The 17175-nt window shown below is 40.2% G+C and overlaps 1 long non-coding RNA gene across 1 annotated transcript; it reads left to right on the top strand.

The window, feature by feature from the left end:
• The first annotated feature begins 8216 nt into the window (after positions 1–8216).
• Positions 8217–16592, top strand: LOC137476795 (uncharacterized). Its single transcript, XR_011000607.1, has 3 exons — positions 8217–10990; positions 11234–11313; positions 16486–16592. It is a non-coding gene; the product is annotated as an uncharacterized lncRNA (long non-coding RNA).
• The last annotated feature ends 583 nt before the right edge of the window (positions 16593–17175 follow it).

The following is a 17175-nucleotide window of genomic DNA, read 5'->3' as shown; positions in this document are numbered from 1 at the left end:
TATATTCACAGAATGATTTGGGTAAAAGATCATCTCATTGTACCCCCTGCCATAGGGAGGGACATATTCCACTAGACCAGGCTGCTCAGAGCCCCATCCAACCCTCAGATTCATCTCCTCATCAGCCACCTCTTGTGACATCTAGAGTGTTGTTCTCCGCCTTTTAAATTAAATGAAACGGTTTTTTTACCTCATTGCACCACTGGTTGCTCCAGAAAATAACAGGTTTTTTAGCACTTGCTGTTGAGTAGTAACTGACCATCTTAAAAAACAAATCAAAGACTACAGACACAGCAGCTTATTGGTCTTTTCTGTGTGAACTTGTCTGTTCCCCAAAGACTAAACAGAACAAAAGGGACAGTTTTGGTATGCCGGGTTCAGTTGTCAAAATTAGTATTCTTAATGTTCTTCCCTATTTTAAACACCCATGAATAACTTGGTCCCTACTGCTTAGATTATAGATTTTAGTGTATGAATTTTAATAATTCTAATTAATGGTGCTATCTTTATTATATTACTTTGTACTTGGGTTCGCTCTTTCATCACAAGATCTCAAAGCACTCTATTAAGCTGCACCAAATCTTTGTAAAGTAGATGAATTTTAGCCCATTGAGTTTATGTATTGGATAAGTGTAGTAAAGGGAATGAACAGTTTTTCCAAAGTTCATTTCAGAGCTTTGCATTGATTCTCTGCAATATTTAAACACTGGGAAAATTAGGCTCCAAAAAACTTGACTCCCACTTCTACCTGCTAAATTATGGATCTCTTTACTCCCCATTTTGAATTTCAAGTAATCTTTGAAAAATTTGTATTTGTGAGTCTTCAAATACGAATAGTGATAATTATATCAATACTATTAATATGCACTATTAAAAGAAATAAATCTACATTTGCAAAGCTTTGATGTGCTTACAAAAACTAAACTTTTAAATGAAAGTGTGTTTTTATTTCACATATGTATTACAGAAATCTGTTAAGACAGTTTCACAAAGAGCTCAGAGCAATGATTCACGTGCTCCTGCAGCTATGCTCTAGTAGCCTCACAGATATCTGATGGAAGAGACCTGCTCAGCACCTCACAGGTTTTTCTCAAACTAATGTTGTTGTGTTTCCTCCTATTTATGGTAATTTTAAAAATTCTGTTTGATTTTTTTTTTGTGTGTGTGATTTTTATGGTGTTGTAGTTGTGTGCTGTGAGATCTCTGTAGTGGACTGTTATCTCTGATAATCCCCCCTTTCAAATCCACCAATCATTGTGGATATTGTAGTACTTTTCTTACAAGCTCTTCCTCTCCTTTCCCACTACCCTACACCAAGGTGAGAGCTGGTCATTCACCACATGGATTTCCTTCTTCTAAAGGATTTTCATATTTAAGACTTGTTAAATAGTTCAAACTGCTACATCATTACTCTTTCTTTTCCATCTGGGCATTTTAAGACACTTAGCTGGTTTAAAAATAATAAAATGGTGACCTTTAGGTGACATTCCAAGCTCGTGTTTTGAAGGCTGTGCTTATATTTTGAGGTTGCTGCCTAGGAAAAGCAAGACTAACTGAACTGACTAATTCTGAATGCTTACCTCCTTTCAATGTTTTTTTTGGGGGGGTGGGTGTTTTAGTCTAAAGGAACATGCTTAAGAACCAGTCTCTGCCCAGGCTGCTGAAGGCAGAAGGTGCCTGAGAGTGAAACAAAAATGTTTGGAAGAACAGGATTGGACTCCCTGTCTCTTCTGCACTAACCACCAACAGCTGAAGAACAGGCTGCAAGAGGCAAGAGGATCACGTCTCATGGACACATGAGCAAGGCTTGAGGCTTAGCAAACTTTCCAGGGGAAAGGAACAGGTCTTTTGTTGCCTTTGCTTTGATTGTATTTAAATGGAATGGAAGTTTTTAAATGTTAGTACAGATCTTTGTAAAATATGTAAGTTGCAGTCTGTGGACTTTCTGCGTTAGGAAAGTGTGGCATTATGTGGGTTTTTTTTTTTTTTTTTAGTTTATAGCTATTTTTACCAAATTTCTGAACAATGCAGCTAAGCAGCAACAGAGGGAGGACTTAGGTGGGAGGGGGAGATAAGAAAAGTTGGGGGAAAGACAAAAGGATGACTGTAGGTGCCCAGGGAGTCTTCAGACTTTTGCACTATGACTTCAAACCCTGGCATCAGTGAATTCTACCTATTCCAGCAGAAGTTTTGGTCAGGGCAGCAATATATGGGAGGATGTCCCATTGCAGTTTATGGTTCTCAGTGGTGATGGCACAGTGCCTGTATCTATCTGGTTCCAGGTCATATGTGGTCAGAACAAGTTTGATCTCCTTCAGAAGACAAGGAGTATCCCACAGCCACCTTAATGTCATCCACTCTGGCATCTGCTGCAGCATCTGGTGGTGGCTGGTGTTGGAGACATTACAGTGGACATGTTGGGAAGCCCGTCTGGCTCAGGATGAGAGTTTTTCTGCTCCTCTGTGCTGCACAGCATTGGGGGATCTGGAAGTCCTTCATGCTCTGACCTTTTGAAAGTTGGAATGCTCAGGGCAGGGCTGTCATTGAAAAAACAGCATTTCCTGCTTAAAACTTTACGAGGCATATTTTTATTTTAATTGTGTACTTATAACCACTGGTTAAAAATTGAGTATTTTTAATTATTACCTTAGACCATTGTATTTTAGTGTAAAAACTCAACCTTTGTTTCTCAGTGATACTCTTTTGCAGAATGTAGTTGTGTGGGGATAGTGTTGACTAGTAATTATTTACTTGGTCAGACTGGTTAGTTTACCCTCAAACTATGCATTTCATTTTAGCAGTGGCATCTTAAATAGTTATTTAGAGAAGAGCTGCAGAAGATAGAAACTTTACAGAGGAGGGGAAGAAAAAAAAATCCAAATTAAAAAAAAAAAAAACAAAACCACCGCACACAAGTTGGAAGGGCTTAGAATAAATTATTGCATGTCATTCTGTGGGAAAATCTTCCCGTACGGATGCTGTGTTGTTCGCAATGTGAGCGCCAGATCCACTCAGCTCTGCTTTGCGCTTCTGTCACCCTTATCACTCATGAGACAATCCTCTTCTACTGTAAGTGCTACCCCCAGCGGCATGTATTCGTTTATAGGACTCGCATGCTTATGCTGAAGTCAGGCACCCAAGAGGCACAGGATGAATTGACAGTATAGGCAGATGCTTTCAGCAAAGGAACCAGGATGTTAAGAGAGCTTTAGCGTGGTTATTGTTGTGCCAGGCAAATCCATGTTCTTGTCATCAAGGTGTTCAGGAGAATTTCAGCCTCGTCGTACAAGCTGGATACAAGAGCTGTAATCAAGAGTTACATCATTTGGTGAGACAAGACCTTGAGGAATACAGCAAAGGGAAATGTGCATAATTAGAACAGTTCAGTTACAAGGGAAAGGGGCTTTGATAGTGTTAGAAATGCAGCTGAAACATGCAGCCTCCATTGCCCTGTCATCAGGCATTAGATGGTAGATGTCAACGGGCCAGGGGGATCTCAGGATCCAGTGAAGGAGTGTGGGGTTCCCGCTTTCAACCTTTCCAACCCTCAGAAAAACATCTAAGGTGACCATCTGCTGAGCCACAAGGTCTCCTTCTCCATTTGTGGACAAACACCAAACCAGAGATTAAAAAAAGAGTCACTAACTAAAAAAAAGTACATTTATAAAGCAGTTTGTTTTGATAGCTTTTCTCAGAAGAGAATGCTGAGAAATAGGAGCATGACCAATTCCTCTGCCACCTCAAAATTCCTGTAAAGGAAGAGGCTGACATGAAGAGGGGCCAGACGTGGTGACAGGGAACACGTCGCAGGTCGTCAAACGCCTTGGGGCCAATGCACTTCCCATGGTGATTTCCACACTAACAAAGTTGCCAAAATCCTTCCTAGAAATTTCACTTGGGGGAATAAAAAAAAAAAAAAAACAACTTTAGTGACACCCGTTCTAAGTATGCAACATCCAGCCTGCTTTATTTAGATTTTTCACAAAATATTTATCACTGCCATAGTGATATCTATCCTAAAAAAAGAGACGATATTTCAAAGCAATTTGACCTTCTCTAGACCCTATCCAGAGACATCTCTATTCTTACACGTGTATTATTGGCAAATGTTTTGAATTTTTGAGTTTGTAGAGGAAAATGTTCAACATCTCAGGGATTCTTGAGCCATGGGAGACTGCTTTCCACCCACCACCGAGTAGGTTACCAGACAATACTCCATGTTTAGGTATCAAATATGTTGTAACTATCCCTGGATGTGCAGTGAATTAATTATGTTGCTCCTCTTTGCTTTTTCATTATTCTGTTTATTATAAGGCAAAGCTTGCTGGTGAGGCAGTGTGTCAGTGGGGCACTTCCAAGGAACACCACTCAGGAAGCACTGGAAGAAGGATTTCAGCACTGATGCTGTTCCAAGACATCAGCACTAACTGGCATCACTGGTATTCATCTTTTGGGTAAGACTGTGGCTGGAATCCTCCCTCTCTCAAAGCAATCACTGCAGCAGGACACTGCAGGTGAATTCCTCTGAAATGACCTGGTTTCATGATGATATAAAACTCAAGTTTTATCTTGAGGCTGCTGGCTGAGCCCTGCTGGGTGATGTGGAACGCCAGCAGTACTATGAATATCAGGAATGCTAATAATGGGGTCCCATTTCTAACTTGGGAACAAAGGTTTCATTGCGTGCACATAACTTCCATGGGCAAGCATTCCTCTTGTCTTGCTGGATGCGGGGTGTGGCTCTGTGTGAATAACCCCAGTCCTTTAAAAGAGTACTGAAAGACAGTCAAAGAATTGTTTCTTTGCCAATAACCATAGTGTGGGGAGGCGCCAGACTCAGGTTTTAATCCTGCAAATGATTCCAGTGCAGGGAAGGAGGTAAATATAGAGTGCAATCTGAGATCTTGGTCTTCGTTGGGTTTGGAAGTCTGTTTACTGGGGGTTTTATTGCTGTGCTATTGTTTTTTGTTTTTTGTTTTTTTTTTTTTTTAAATTTATTTTTTAATAGTTTAATTAATTTATCCTAATTTTCTCTGGACAATTCATAGTGTTGCTTGTTGCTAATTGACTCTAGGGTGTTTAATATGTTTAAGCCAATAGCAGAGGTCAGAGGAACGGTATCTAAAGACTGCATGGAGAGCATCTGCATATTTGATCTTGTTTGCATCAGATTCCTGGCTCTCACTGTCTTAGGGATACCCAAGAGGGTCACAGTTGTCATAAGCATGTCTTAAGTGGGTGCTTCAGAACTGTCCTGGGATGGTATTGAGCCAATCCAACAGCTTCCTCGCGTGAAGTATGCGCAGCGGAAGAGGGAGCAAGGGAGAAGGAATGCGTGGCATTCCCGTCCGTCTCTCTGGCACAATTGTCCTGGTGGTCCTGTTTCAGCTGGTGGAATCCAGAGCAGCCCTGTGGCTGTGCTAGGGCACGTGAAGCTCCTTTTTCTGACCCTTATATGGCACAGGATTGCAGCACGACTGGCAGGGTGGGTTTGCAGATCCTTTTCCTCTTTGCTCAGGCACAACGAGCCCAAACATGACGTGTTTAGGAATCTGGTCCTATATTTCCAAACTCCATGCAAATATGGTAATAATAGCTAAACTGACATTTGCTTTCACTACTGTATAGTATGTCTTTAATATGATTACTACCCTTAACATTTAAAGGAACTTTGACAGTTATGTAATCCCTTCAACATTTAAGTACAACAGGAATTTATTATTAAGTGCAGTGGCTGGAAATGGAGCACTTTTTTCATTCACACTATAAACAGTTATGTTGGATTAGTAATCCTGCTTGTCAGAGTTGTTCACTGTTTGATATTAATCAGTAGGTTTATGAAAGGTGCAATAGAAGGCAGAAATGAGCAGTGAAGAAGTTGTAAACCTTGGTTCCATAAAATCAGACTCTATGTATTGCTCAGGTTCACAACATTCCTTGCAGTGACCTCAGACTGAGGAGAAAGGAAATGCTGCATTATGGTGGTGGTGCCTCTGTCTTTTGGTAAACATATATCTAGTTTCTTGCTATATAAATGCAATAGCTGGTAGTGATGAAAGCCCAGACTTTTGAGAACATTTTTAGGTTGTTTTGTAAAGAGCGTGTCTTTCAGATTGTTGTGTAGATTGAGCATGATACAACCTAGCAAAACACTTAATGATCAAATATTACATGACAAAATGAATGCCGTCTCCTTTTGGTGCTTATCCACTATTAAAATCATGTGCAAATCACTTCACCTGAATATTTCTACCTAATTTGTGGGTCGTTATCTTTGAGCTACATAATTAATTTCTGTATCTTGCAAACACTGTTGCACTGCAGGTTTGTTGTTGATTTTTTTTCTTTTTCTTTTTGAACACTTCTGAGTCTCTAGTACATATTCATGCAGCACCAGGTCCTATGGTTGGAAATGTCATCCTGTGAGATCTTTAGATGATCAAAGTGACAATGACACCATTGTAATGCAACATGTCTTCAAACAGTGCATAATAAATTACCGTGATTGGTTAATGAACAACATGCATGATTAATGAAACAAAATATAGACATATAATAAAGTTTTTCTTATAAATGTCAGTCATCTTCCTTATTCAAATGCTTCTGGATATGTCCCTTATACATCATGCAGAACAGCTGAAACATTTATGTTTGTAGATATACTGTAGTGAAATCAAGATACAATATATAACCTTTCACCTAGAAGTGAAATTAAACTTGAATAGTATATTTGACAGGTTTCAATGCCTAGGTTTGTTTCAAGTTAGTTTTCCCCCCTTATTTCTGAAATCTTGCTTATTACAGCTTTGTTTTGGCATTGATAAAAAAGAAATCTTCATTGAATTACATTGGACTTTGTTAAACTATGTATATCTTTCACTGATCGCTTTTAAAGCAACGTGGCATTAGCTTTTTAAATTCTTGGGGCTAAATTTAACATTTGCTTGTGGTAGGATCAAAAGTGTCAAAAATCTGCATCACTGCCTCATTATCAATCACTGGGATATTTTGGGAGAAGCAGTTTGATTTGCATTGTCGGACCTCCTACCTAGCATCACAGAAGGCTGTGCATCAATAAAATTAACTTTTGTCACTCAAACTAAATTGGGCTGAGGCGCCCCTGCCAGAACAGCTCATGTGCGTGCGAGGAGCGCGGCTGATCCCGGAAACGCTCGAACCTTGTTTGGGAAGGCAGAATAAAATAATTAATCCCCTTTTGGGTATTGTCCCAGAGCTTTCTTTTTGTCTCAAAAGAAATCCAACAGGAAGGTGATAGATCCCCCTCACACAGAGCCAGAAAAATGAAAGGTCTGGATCCAACCAGCGCAGCAATGGGCTGGACCAGATCTGGCCTGCTCCATCCCGGTGTGCAGAGCCCTGCCCAGCTGTGCCTCACCTGTGGAAGCCTTGGGGTTGTGATTTACAGTGCAGCCGCCCTTTGCTCAGCTCCCTGTTGCTCTGGAGGAAGTTGCTGCAGCTTTTTGCAGAGCAGAACATACCTCTCATCTCCTGCCAGCTCTGCAGAGCAGAGCAGTTCCCGACGGCAGGATCACCACCCTCGTCGCCTCCTCCATCGCTCGCCAAGCGGGAGATGCTGCTCTTCCAACATCTGGAGGTCTGGTCTACAGCATGGGGTGCCTGGGGTTCACACGCTCCCCTTCTCCATGGATCTAGTTCCAGCCATGCTGGGAGCCTTTCCCAGTGAAGCCCAGCATGGCTGGCTGTCCTTGCTGCCAGCGGGCCACGGCAGCAAGGCAATAAAAAGACAAAAATGTCACAGCCTTCTGCAACATCTATTATTTTTTGCTGGAGGTTGTAAGAGCCAGAGTGGAGGGAGGTGAATGTGTCCTGCCTGGCTGCATCCTGCCTTGCAGCCAACCCACGCAAGAGACAGAGTTGACTTTTCTTGGGCCTTTTGGCAAAAGAAACAATTCTGTTAAGTCTTACCCATTCTGAAACACTTTATGTGGTTTTAAGATAAAAGTGAGTGTATGTTCATAAGCATCAGTTTCTAAATAACAGATCGTCATTCAGTTACTGCTTTTTTCACCCCTCCTCTCCCAAAATTCTTTCAGGTGCTCAGCATTGTGCTGTAATTATACATGATACTAGCTGCTGAAGATACGTCCATAGTACATCCAGTCCTCCTTCCTCCTGTGAATCCATCCCTTAGCCCACTGATATGGTCCTCATCCATGTGTACTGATAGATTTTGTTATTCTTTGTATTCGTGATGAAGGATGGTAGTTCTCTTTCTGGATTTTTGGTTGGTTTGTTTGAGATTTAAGCTGTTCCACAGCTGCAGTTTGCCCCAGGAACTGAAGAAACGACTGAGATTTTTATCCCCTCAGGAAAAAGGTAACAATTTTTGGAGAGATTGCAAAAAGGCAGGATTAGGGGATTTCAGAAAATGTAAACCTTTTCCTTTTTGTGTTGTACAGGCCTTTCCCAAGATGTCATTCCTAAGGAAAACCAGCTACTGTAGTGTAGATGGATGAAAAGTTTAAATTTGAGTTTGAACAAAGTACACTCTTTGTCATTTAAATAATTGTTTCAGTATTGTCTGTGAAACAAATATTTAGACTTTGATCTACTTTTAAAACCAGACAGCTCTTGAAAATTTTCATAAGCATTTTCCCCATTTCCTGAGCCAAGGAAATGATTTTTCAAAGCCTAAGTCAGCTTGTTTTATCTCAGAGGAAATAATGTTATTTTAGTGTACCTGGTAGGGCCAACTGAAATATTAAGAAATCTCAAATGCTCGCTTTTGTGCAAAGATTTCTAAAAGGGTAAATCCAAATAATTTCAAATAATCCAAATTTATTTTAAATCCTTGAGCAAATGAAATGTACAGACTGGCACTGTCTTTTCAATAATATTCTTCAAATTCTAATTAACAAGTAAACCGGGCCACATGCAAATTCAAAGGAAATTTTATTAAATTTTATCAAATTAATGGTATGGGACATGAAAGGAAATAATCTTAAAAATATCAGCAGAATACTTACTGGTAATAATGCTAATTGACTTCTCTTTGCTTTATACTACTGTGGGAGCGTGGACAAATCAATCAGAAAGAAAGAGATGGACTTGTATGAATTGCACTCTGTGCTGGGTGAGAAATAGCTTCAAGAGGCTGAACTATTTCATGGCAAGATCTGAGCCAAAATATTAAGAATGGCAACATTAGGCAAACCAGCTTTCACCTTTTCAATGCTTTTAACAATCAAGCTTCAGTTTGACATGACAAAATAACCAGTATTTTTTCCAAACTTTTTAAAATTTGATAATGCTTGTTAAATTAATTGCAGGAAGAAAAGTGGGATGCTCCATTTTAAAAAACTGTTCACCTCTGACATGTGTGGTCCTGGTGTAGGTCATTTTGACTAATCATGGGATGAGCTCTGCTGGTGTTTGGAACCAAATTCCAAAGATGAATTAGTGGCACCACTTGGAAACAGATTTTACAACTGAAAGTAAATAAACAGCAAAAAATCTAATCCAGAAGACAAAATTAATTAGTATGAGAGTAATCTATCAAAGCATCCATGAAAATAGAAAAGATACCACTTGTTTGAAGCAAACAGTCCCTTCCTTTCCCTTCACTGTTTCCCCTTCAAAATAGAAGGTAATTTCTAATATTTGCACACTATATTTTTTCTTTAAATTTATTAATTTTTAACTGACTCTAAGCAGTCTCTCTGTCTGAAAGGCATTTGTAACACCAGCTAATTTCTTTCTTCTTTTTTCTAGGTTAAGAGTATCCACAGGTATCCATTCAGGGCGTATTTATTCAACGGTTAGAAAGTACACCAAACTGTTGTCTAGTGTAGACTTTATTTTAGGAACAAACATAAACACAAAGAAACTATAATCCTGGTGTAATGTAGGAATCTAATTAAGACTAATGAGGCAACATTAAATTTAATGTATGATGCATTTTATATGCCTTACCATTAGAGCTGCAGCAAGCTGTTCGTCAGAGCGTCAAACTTTGGTGAATAAGCCCCTCAAGGCATTGTTAAACAATCTGGGCTCAGGCCTTCTCCTGCCCATTAGGTTATGTTGGGCTTGGAAAAATCTAGATATAAATGGAAATTTGTGTGGGGGGGGAAGAAAAAGGGGGGAGGCCTCAAGAAGTTCTGCCCATCTTTGAATGGCTCAGCAAGCTGATAAAAAGGGAAGATAAATGGATGTCTGCATGTGACACCCTGAAGGAGGTACCAGGCTGGGACAGAAGGGAGGCGGGCCAAGTGTAATGTGTGAACTGCTGTTTGAGAGGCACCTATAGCTACGGGAGTGGGAAAAGGCTGTGATTTAAGTGACACAGTTTATCAAGAAGAATTGGCACGGTGATCGTTGCTTAACAGCTAATTAACAGTGCAGTTTATTATTCTCTTTTTTAAAAAATATTATTAAATTCAGGAAGTTCAGTAAGTCCTTATATGTATTTAACTGTACAGGAAAATAGAACCATAGCTCTAGATATAGATTTCACTCTGCAGAATCCTTCCCCTCAGTAGAAATTGAAGACTCCTCCAACATACAAACAACATTTTTAACAATGATTTATCACATAAGCCTTCACAGTGTCTAAGTCCCCATTACTGGAGGGATTTAAGACTTGTAGATGTGCCACTTGGGGACATGGGTTAGTGTTGGGCTCGGCAGTGATGGGCTAACAGTTCAACTTGATCTCAGAGGGCTTTCCCAACCTAAATGATTTGGTATTTGCCTTAACATGCAGGGAAATATGCAGGATACAATGAAGGTTAATAAGAGTTTGAATGAAGAACGACACTGAGGAATGGGGAGATTTTTGGAGGAACATGTGATGAGTTGACTTCGTGGGTTTGCAGTATAAACTGATACTATGGTGATGGGCCGGAAGTGCAGCCTGAGCTGCAGCTTGGACAAGTTCATGGGCTCTGGTGTTAATTGGTGATTGCCAGCTGCTGTGAGACTGGGCCAGCCATGGGAAGAAGGTGAGGTAAGGAGGATTTAGTTGGTGTGGGGAGAGGGGATGGGGAGGGCTGGTGTCAAAGTGCACTTCTACCCTGCTGCTCCAAAAGCTGAGTTTCAGCCTACTACATCCTGGAAATTCATTCCAGTTTATATTATTGCATGTGTTAGTGATGGCTTGAGTGTTTGAGACTTTGAAGTATTTCATCTACACATGAAATTAGAATTTTTTTCTTTTTTCTTTTTTTTCTTTTTTTCCTGTGGAATATAGCCATGGAAACCTGTAGTCTGTGCTGGAAAATAAATGACTGGGAATGTTCCTCGGTGACTAACTTGCAACAAGACGTTATTGTAAGTGCAAGCACCAAGTTATACTTTCGACAACAAGCAAATGTCATGTGCTGGGTTGGAATTAGAGATTCAGCAGCGAGGCTGGTCTGAGGAAAAAGAAGGAATGTCAGGATGACTGGCAGCGGTGCTATAGGAAAATTGCAAAGGTACCTATTGCACAGGTTTGGGCTGGGGAAATGAGTTATTACTTGCAGGAACATCAGAGAGCACCATGAAAGCTCAGCTGGGGGCAGAAAAGAAAACAATGCTGCCAGAGGGGCTTCAGGGCGGTGAGAAGGAGCGACGTGTTCACAAGTGTTTGGGGATTGACCTCACTCAGCTGCTATGGAAGTGTGGGTGGGGGGGATGACTTCAAGGCAAGCAGATGTAGGCTGATGCTGAGAGTTTTTACAGTCCCCTGGTGTGTGGGGGACATGCTGGGACCACCCCATCGTACCTGACCCGGCTGCCCGAGAGATGGAGAGAAAAAGCACATGCAAGGGGGGTGGTTTTCCCACCACAACCTGCTCTGCTCTTTCCCTTCCCGAAGGGAATGCCTGTGTGCCTCTACCTGTACAAACCTGAGTGGGGTTTATGCTGTTCTGTCTGTTCCTTGTTCTGTGCTGAACTAAAGGTAGATGGAGAATGAATTCAAACAGGGAGATGTGAAGGTTTATGGAAGCAGACAACTCCTGTGACCCCTCCATTCCTTTTCCTCTTGTGCTCTGTGCTCGTCTATCCATAGGAAAATAAAAACCAGCAAACTGCAGAAAGTGCAAATTTATTGCTAAGAGCGTTATTATTTTAATTTTATTTTTCCTTCTCCAATTTTCTATTCTATTCTCCTTCTTCATCCTTCTAATTTCATTAATATGAATTCCTGATCTTTCTTGTGACTGAGCTAGAAGTATGCACACTTTTCAAAGGTATAGATCATATTTTTTCCCTTTAGGATTTTGTCTTTTCCTTGACCATGTCACACTCTGCTCAGCTTTTGCCAGCTGGGTGCTCTTTTCCTGTGTTTGGATCCTGTGGATCATAGTTCTGGGATGTCCTCCCAGCTTGGCCTCACTGATCTGGCCTCCAGGGCAGCCTGTGCCCCACTGGGGTTTGTAACACACAGGTTTAAACACATATTGCAACCAAATCAGGACTAAGACATTTGCAAGGCTCCTTAAATCCCACCACTTGGTGTTTAACCCAATTCTAAGGAAAATATGATAGATAAACCTACCTGCCTTTCCTAGTTGTGTATGAGTGTTGTTTGGATTTAGGTCAAATTCCTTGAATGAGATAAACATCCTTTTTATCTCAGCATCCTGTTGCAAATGGCTTTTCCTTTAGGAATGGATTCTCACCCTCCTCTGCAGCCAGCTTCCTTCTGCTTTCCCACTGAAACGACTATGGTATTAGCATAGCTTGAGATTTCTGTCTGGGATGTTAGGACAAACAAGGATGGCATAAACTTTGGGAAGTGTTTGGTCTGCTAGAAAAGCATCAGATGAGCTTCAAATAGGTTTAATAAATTGTTTAGGGATCTGGTGGTTGTCAGAAGTCCTTAGTTCTATTTACTGCCAACGTGGCCACAATGCAGTGAGAACTGCTAACTTTTCTGGTGCAGTGTTTTTCCTGCTGGGGTGTGGGATGTGTTCTCAAAATCCATCTGGCCATTACTTGTTTCTCCATCACAACGAGCAGTCAAGGTGGATTTTACATAACCAGCCTTCTGATCAAAGAAAAGAGGTGATTCTTGCCCAAAACTATTACTGGGCTTCCTACATCCCTGCCTCTTAGGCTGTGCTCAGCTCCTTCAGGCACTGAGCTGGCTCAGGGAAGGGTTTGTCTGTGTCTGCTCCCTTGAACCTCTTCCCTCTGTAGGGAGCCTCTTTTAAACAGTAAATCACCAGCGATGATCTGGGAGAGACTGATCCTCCTCACCTCTTCAATAGGTAAATTGCCCTCTTAGAAGAGTGATCCATGCTCCTGTCCTCATTTTTCATATCTCACTTTAAAAAAAGCAGAAAAGAAAAAATAACCTTCCAGGGACTTTGACTTAGCAAAGCCACTTTAGAGTCTTTTTCTAATGTCATTCTAAAGTTAAAAAACAATTTGACTTGAAGGGAGATACAGCCCAATTTTTTAAAAACTTAATAGGATTAGTCATGGGAACTATTTTTAGCAAAAGTTCAACTTTATCCATGTATTTTAATGTGGGAAAAGTGTGTCCTTTTCCCTCTGCTAATGTTTGATGTATTCCAGCCCTCCTGCGAGTGTGTTTGAGTATCTTAGGGGCTCTGGAGTGGAGGAGAACTTCCTCTCGGATTCTCTCTGTTTTCTTTCGTGAAAATGACATTCCTAAGCTGTTTCACTTTCTGACAGGAAATGGAGCCTTGCCAAAAATGATTAAAGTCCAAGAAAGCATAACAGTTCCAAAGCTGCAGCAGTTCTTTAGGAGTCCCGAGTTTGACATTGTGTCAAACAAATGTGAAATATTGTTTAATAAATTTGAATAATACAGGGAAAGGGAAAAATGGTTCTTGGCTTATAATGCTGGTGCTCTTTATTAAGTCTGTAAAGGCCTGCCTAGCTCTAATAAATTGAAATATATACATAAATATACTTGTGCATGGATAACAGTTTAATATTGTAATATATAATGAATGGCCCACAGGCACCCCCCACATGCAGACATTGATTTATTCGTGCTATGGCCATATATATATATTGATATGTGTGTGTAGACTCCCTCACAAGTTTGTATATATTTATGCACGGAATTACCATTCGCAGGCAACTCCTGTGCCTGCTTCATATAAGAAATATCATAAGCATTATTTATAAGGTGTGATGTGACATTATGACTTTATAAAAATACTAATCTAATGTTAGATAAAATGCAATTGTTAACAGTTTCTCAATGGTTTTTAATTCTGTGTTTGTTTAAAGGAATTATTTTGAGGCCTTTGCTTATGCCAAATGACACCTTATCATGTAATTCCAGACTTACTAGAAGGGCTGTGCTGAGGCTCAGGAAAGCAGTGGGAATTCTATGTCACCCAAGAGCCTGGCTCTGCCACCTTTTCCCATTTAACAACTCTCTCTGCCATGAGGGCTTCCAGCCACTGAGAATTTGACAGTTTTCAGTATTAGGGTATTAACACAACAGCTCTATCAAAATGAGCCAGGCATCTAAGAAATTCTTGTGCCGTCAAACCCAAGTGTGAAAAAGTCCTGCCAGGCTCCAGTAGTCCTAAGGTTACTTCTCAGAATCCACAAACACCCTTCAGTGTTTGTAAGTTGGCTTCCAATTTTATTTTGGATTTTGGTTGTACTGTGTTCACAAAAACCACATTTTTAAGTTGCTCTCTGGCTGCAAGACCAGACATTTTGTTTTTTTTTTTTTTTTCTTCTTGATTTTAATATAAAAGCTGGATTACATCATCACCAGATTTCAGGACCTCTGAATTTTAAAATTAATCTAATGACTTAAGGCTCAATAAAATTGGGACAGTTGGCAGCTTTTCTAGAAAACATGAGAAGTTGCTTTGTTGGTTCTTGCAAGAAAACTTCACTTGTTTCCCCTCTGTCAAATGCATTACTCCTCCACCAAAATATATCAAATATTCAGGAACTTATAAAATAATAAAAATGTTCTCCTGACACGGAGAACATTTTTATGTTTATCGAGGGCAAAACATTCTTTAAGTGAGGTGCGTTTCAAAGCAAAGCTGTGGGAAAGGCTTCTATTTTTCATCCTTTGTATGGAACTGTCGTGTTATTTGATTAAAAGGAGTCCTCTTTAATAGTTTTTCTAATGGCATTTGAGATTTCAGGTCGGTGAAGTTGAGCCGGGACCGTTGGTGCCGTCATTCAACGAGGACAGCGATTCGCGGCTACTTTTCAGACGAGCTAAATTGATCAGACAAGTCAGTCAATGTCATCGAGCACTATTTGTCACTTCATAAGCAGCTACAATCTGCTGCTCTATAAATGCAGAAGGACCGTCGAATAAATCACATCAACCAGTGGGAGTAGATAGTATCCCTTCATCCATAATTGGAGCGGTCCTCTCCTGTCACATTCGCTCATTCCCTGCGATTCCGGCGCGGATTGACACTGACAAAGAAAGAGCAGCCGCTGTCAGAGGAGCTGGAGTCTGTCTGCTGCTCTGCTCTCCCCACTAATAGATATCTATCATAATATTGTATTAACATCACAAAAAATCCGACTTATAGCTCTGCTATCTGGGTGTATCGATGACATATGTAGGGGTTTCTCCTGGGTTGCGGGGAAGGCTGATTGATGCAAAAGGAAAGCTCCTGATTAAAACCACTTACCAAATCCATCAGCTGCAGGAATATTTCCTGGCGTGCGTGCTGCTGATTTCACAGACAAAAATATGATTAAAAAATAAAAAAAATAAAGAGAACGTGATTTGTTGTAAACAGATCTTCTAGAAATGTGTTAATTGTTATTTGCTGGTGCAGGGATACATTGTGGAATTATTCCTATGAAGTGGTTTTATGGTTATATAGTTACCAAAATAATTAAGGAAATGGAACACCTTGAAAAACTATTATTGTCTGTTTAACAAGAAAACCCCACAAACCCCCAAAACTTCTGTCTCGTGTCTGGTTTGGCAAATATGTATTTTCTAAGTGAACAAATTAAATCAGAAGACAGTATTTATTAGAAAGGTGTGCCAGGCTAACAACTTTTTTCCTGGAGAAATGCTGGATGGTTTCTACCAGGAATATGTTAGATTAATCACCTCTCTCAGTCCTGGAGAGAAATCACAGTGGAATACCCAAACTGCTGTGTAGTCACATGTAAATCTCTCTGACAACCTGGAGGCACGGATCATTTGTTCAGTGTTTGGTTCCAACAACAAGCTTGTGAGTAAAATGCCTTGTTTGCTTATAAAAAGATTGTAGCTGAATACGTAATTGCTGAGAACAGAGCACTGGGATCCCAGGTCTCCAGGAAGAGGATCTGGGTCCTTTCTCTTTATTTTGGGGGGAGAAAAAGCCAGTTTGCCTGTGTGTAAACAAAGCTTCATATTGCATATCTTGTGGGAAAGTAGTGAAATTCTTTCTTTTTAAAGGTGCTCAGTGTAAATGTCATGTTCCTGGCTGGAGTCTTTGCTGGGCCCAAAGGCAAAGTGTAATTTCAAATGTTTGCTACAATTTTCAGTCTGGGACGTCTTTTGACCCGTGTGCACAGATGATGAACAATTTCTCCTGTCTGGGTTGGCTTCTTTGCCTCTTGGTGCAGAAGTTGTCCTGAAAGCATGCCAGGAACCTAAGTCATAGGTAAGCAGTAGAAATTCTTTTATATATGAAAGACACAATTCTGTTAATATTCACATAAATTCCACTAGAAGTACAGTTCAAAAGAAAAATCAAAGCAGTAGATCCTAAAAATATTCACCATTAAATACAAGACTTTGAATTGTTTTTAGATTAAAATAATAGAAATGTTTTGCTTAAAACCAAAATGTGAGACAAATCCATGTGCATTGGAGAACTGAGCAGCATCCAGTGGAGGCAGCTTACACAGGAGCGCATTCATTGTCAACATCTGATACTGAAAAGGTCAATAGTTAATTAAATAATCCATCACCTTAGGATAGAGAGCCGTCCTCACTTCTGACAATCAATGGCAGAAATATTAAAAGGTCAGAAAATGAGTTACTATATATTGTGTTTTCTTACTGTGTGTTATAAAGATGTGGCTTGCGTTGAATGTTGTGGGCATGAAGACAGGTGGGAAGAAATATTAGCTGTTGCCCAAATATTTTCTTAGATGCTCTTTTATCAGGCTTCTTTATGTGTGGGCTTCTGAATCGATGGACCTCAAAGATGTAGTAAACTTTTAGAATGA

This window comes from Anomalospiza imberbis, chromosome 7 (assembly GCF_031753505.1).
Source record: "Anomalospiza imberbis isolate Cuckoo-Finch-1a 21T00152 chromosome 7, ASM3175350v1, whole genome shotgun sequence".
Classification (NCBI taxonomy): Eukaryota; Metazoa; Chordata; class Aves; order Passeriformes; family Viduidae; genus Anomalospiza; species Anomalospiza imberbis.
The sequence above is the reverse complement of the archived record's forward strand: the minus strand, read 5'-3'. Positions and strand labels throughout refer to the sequence as shown.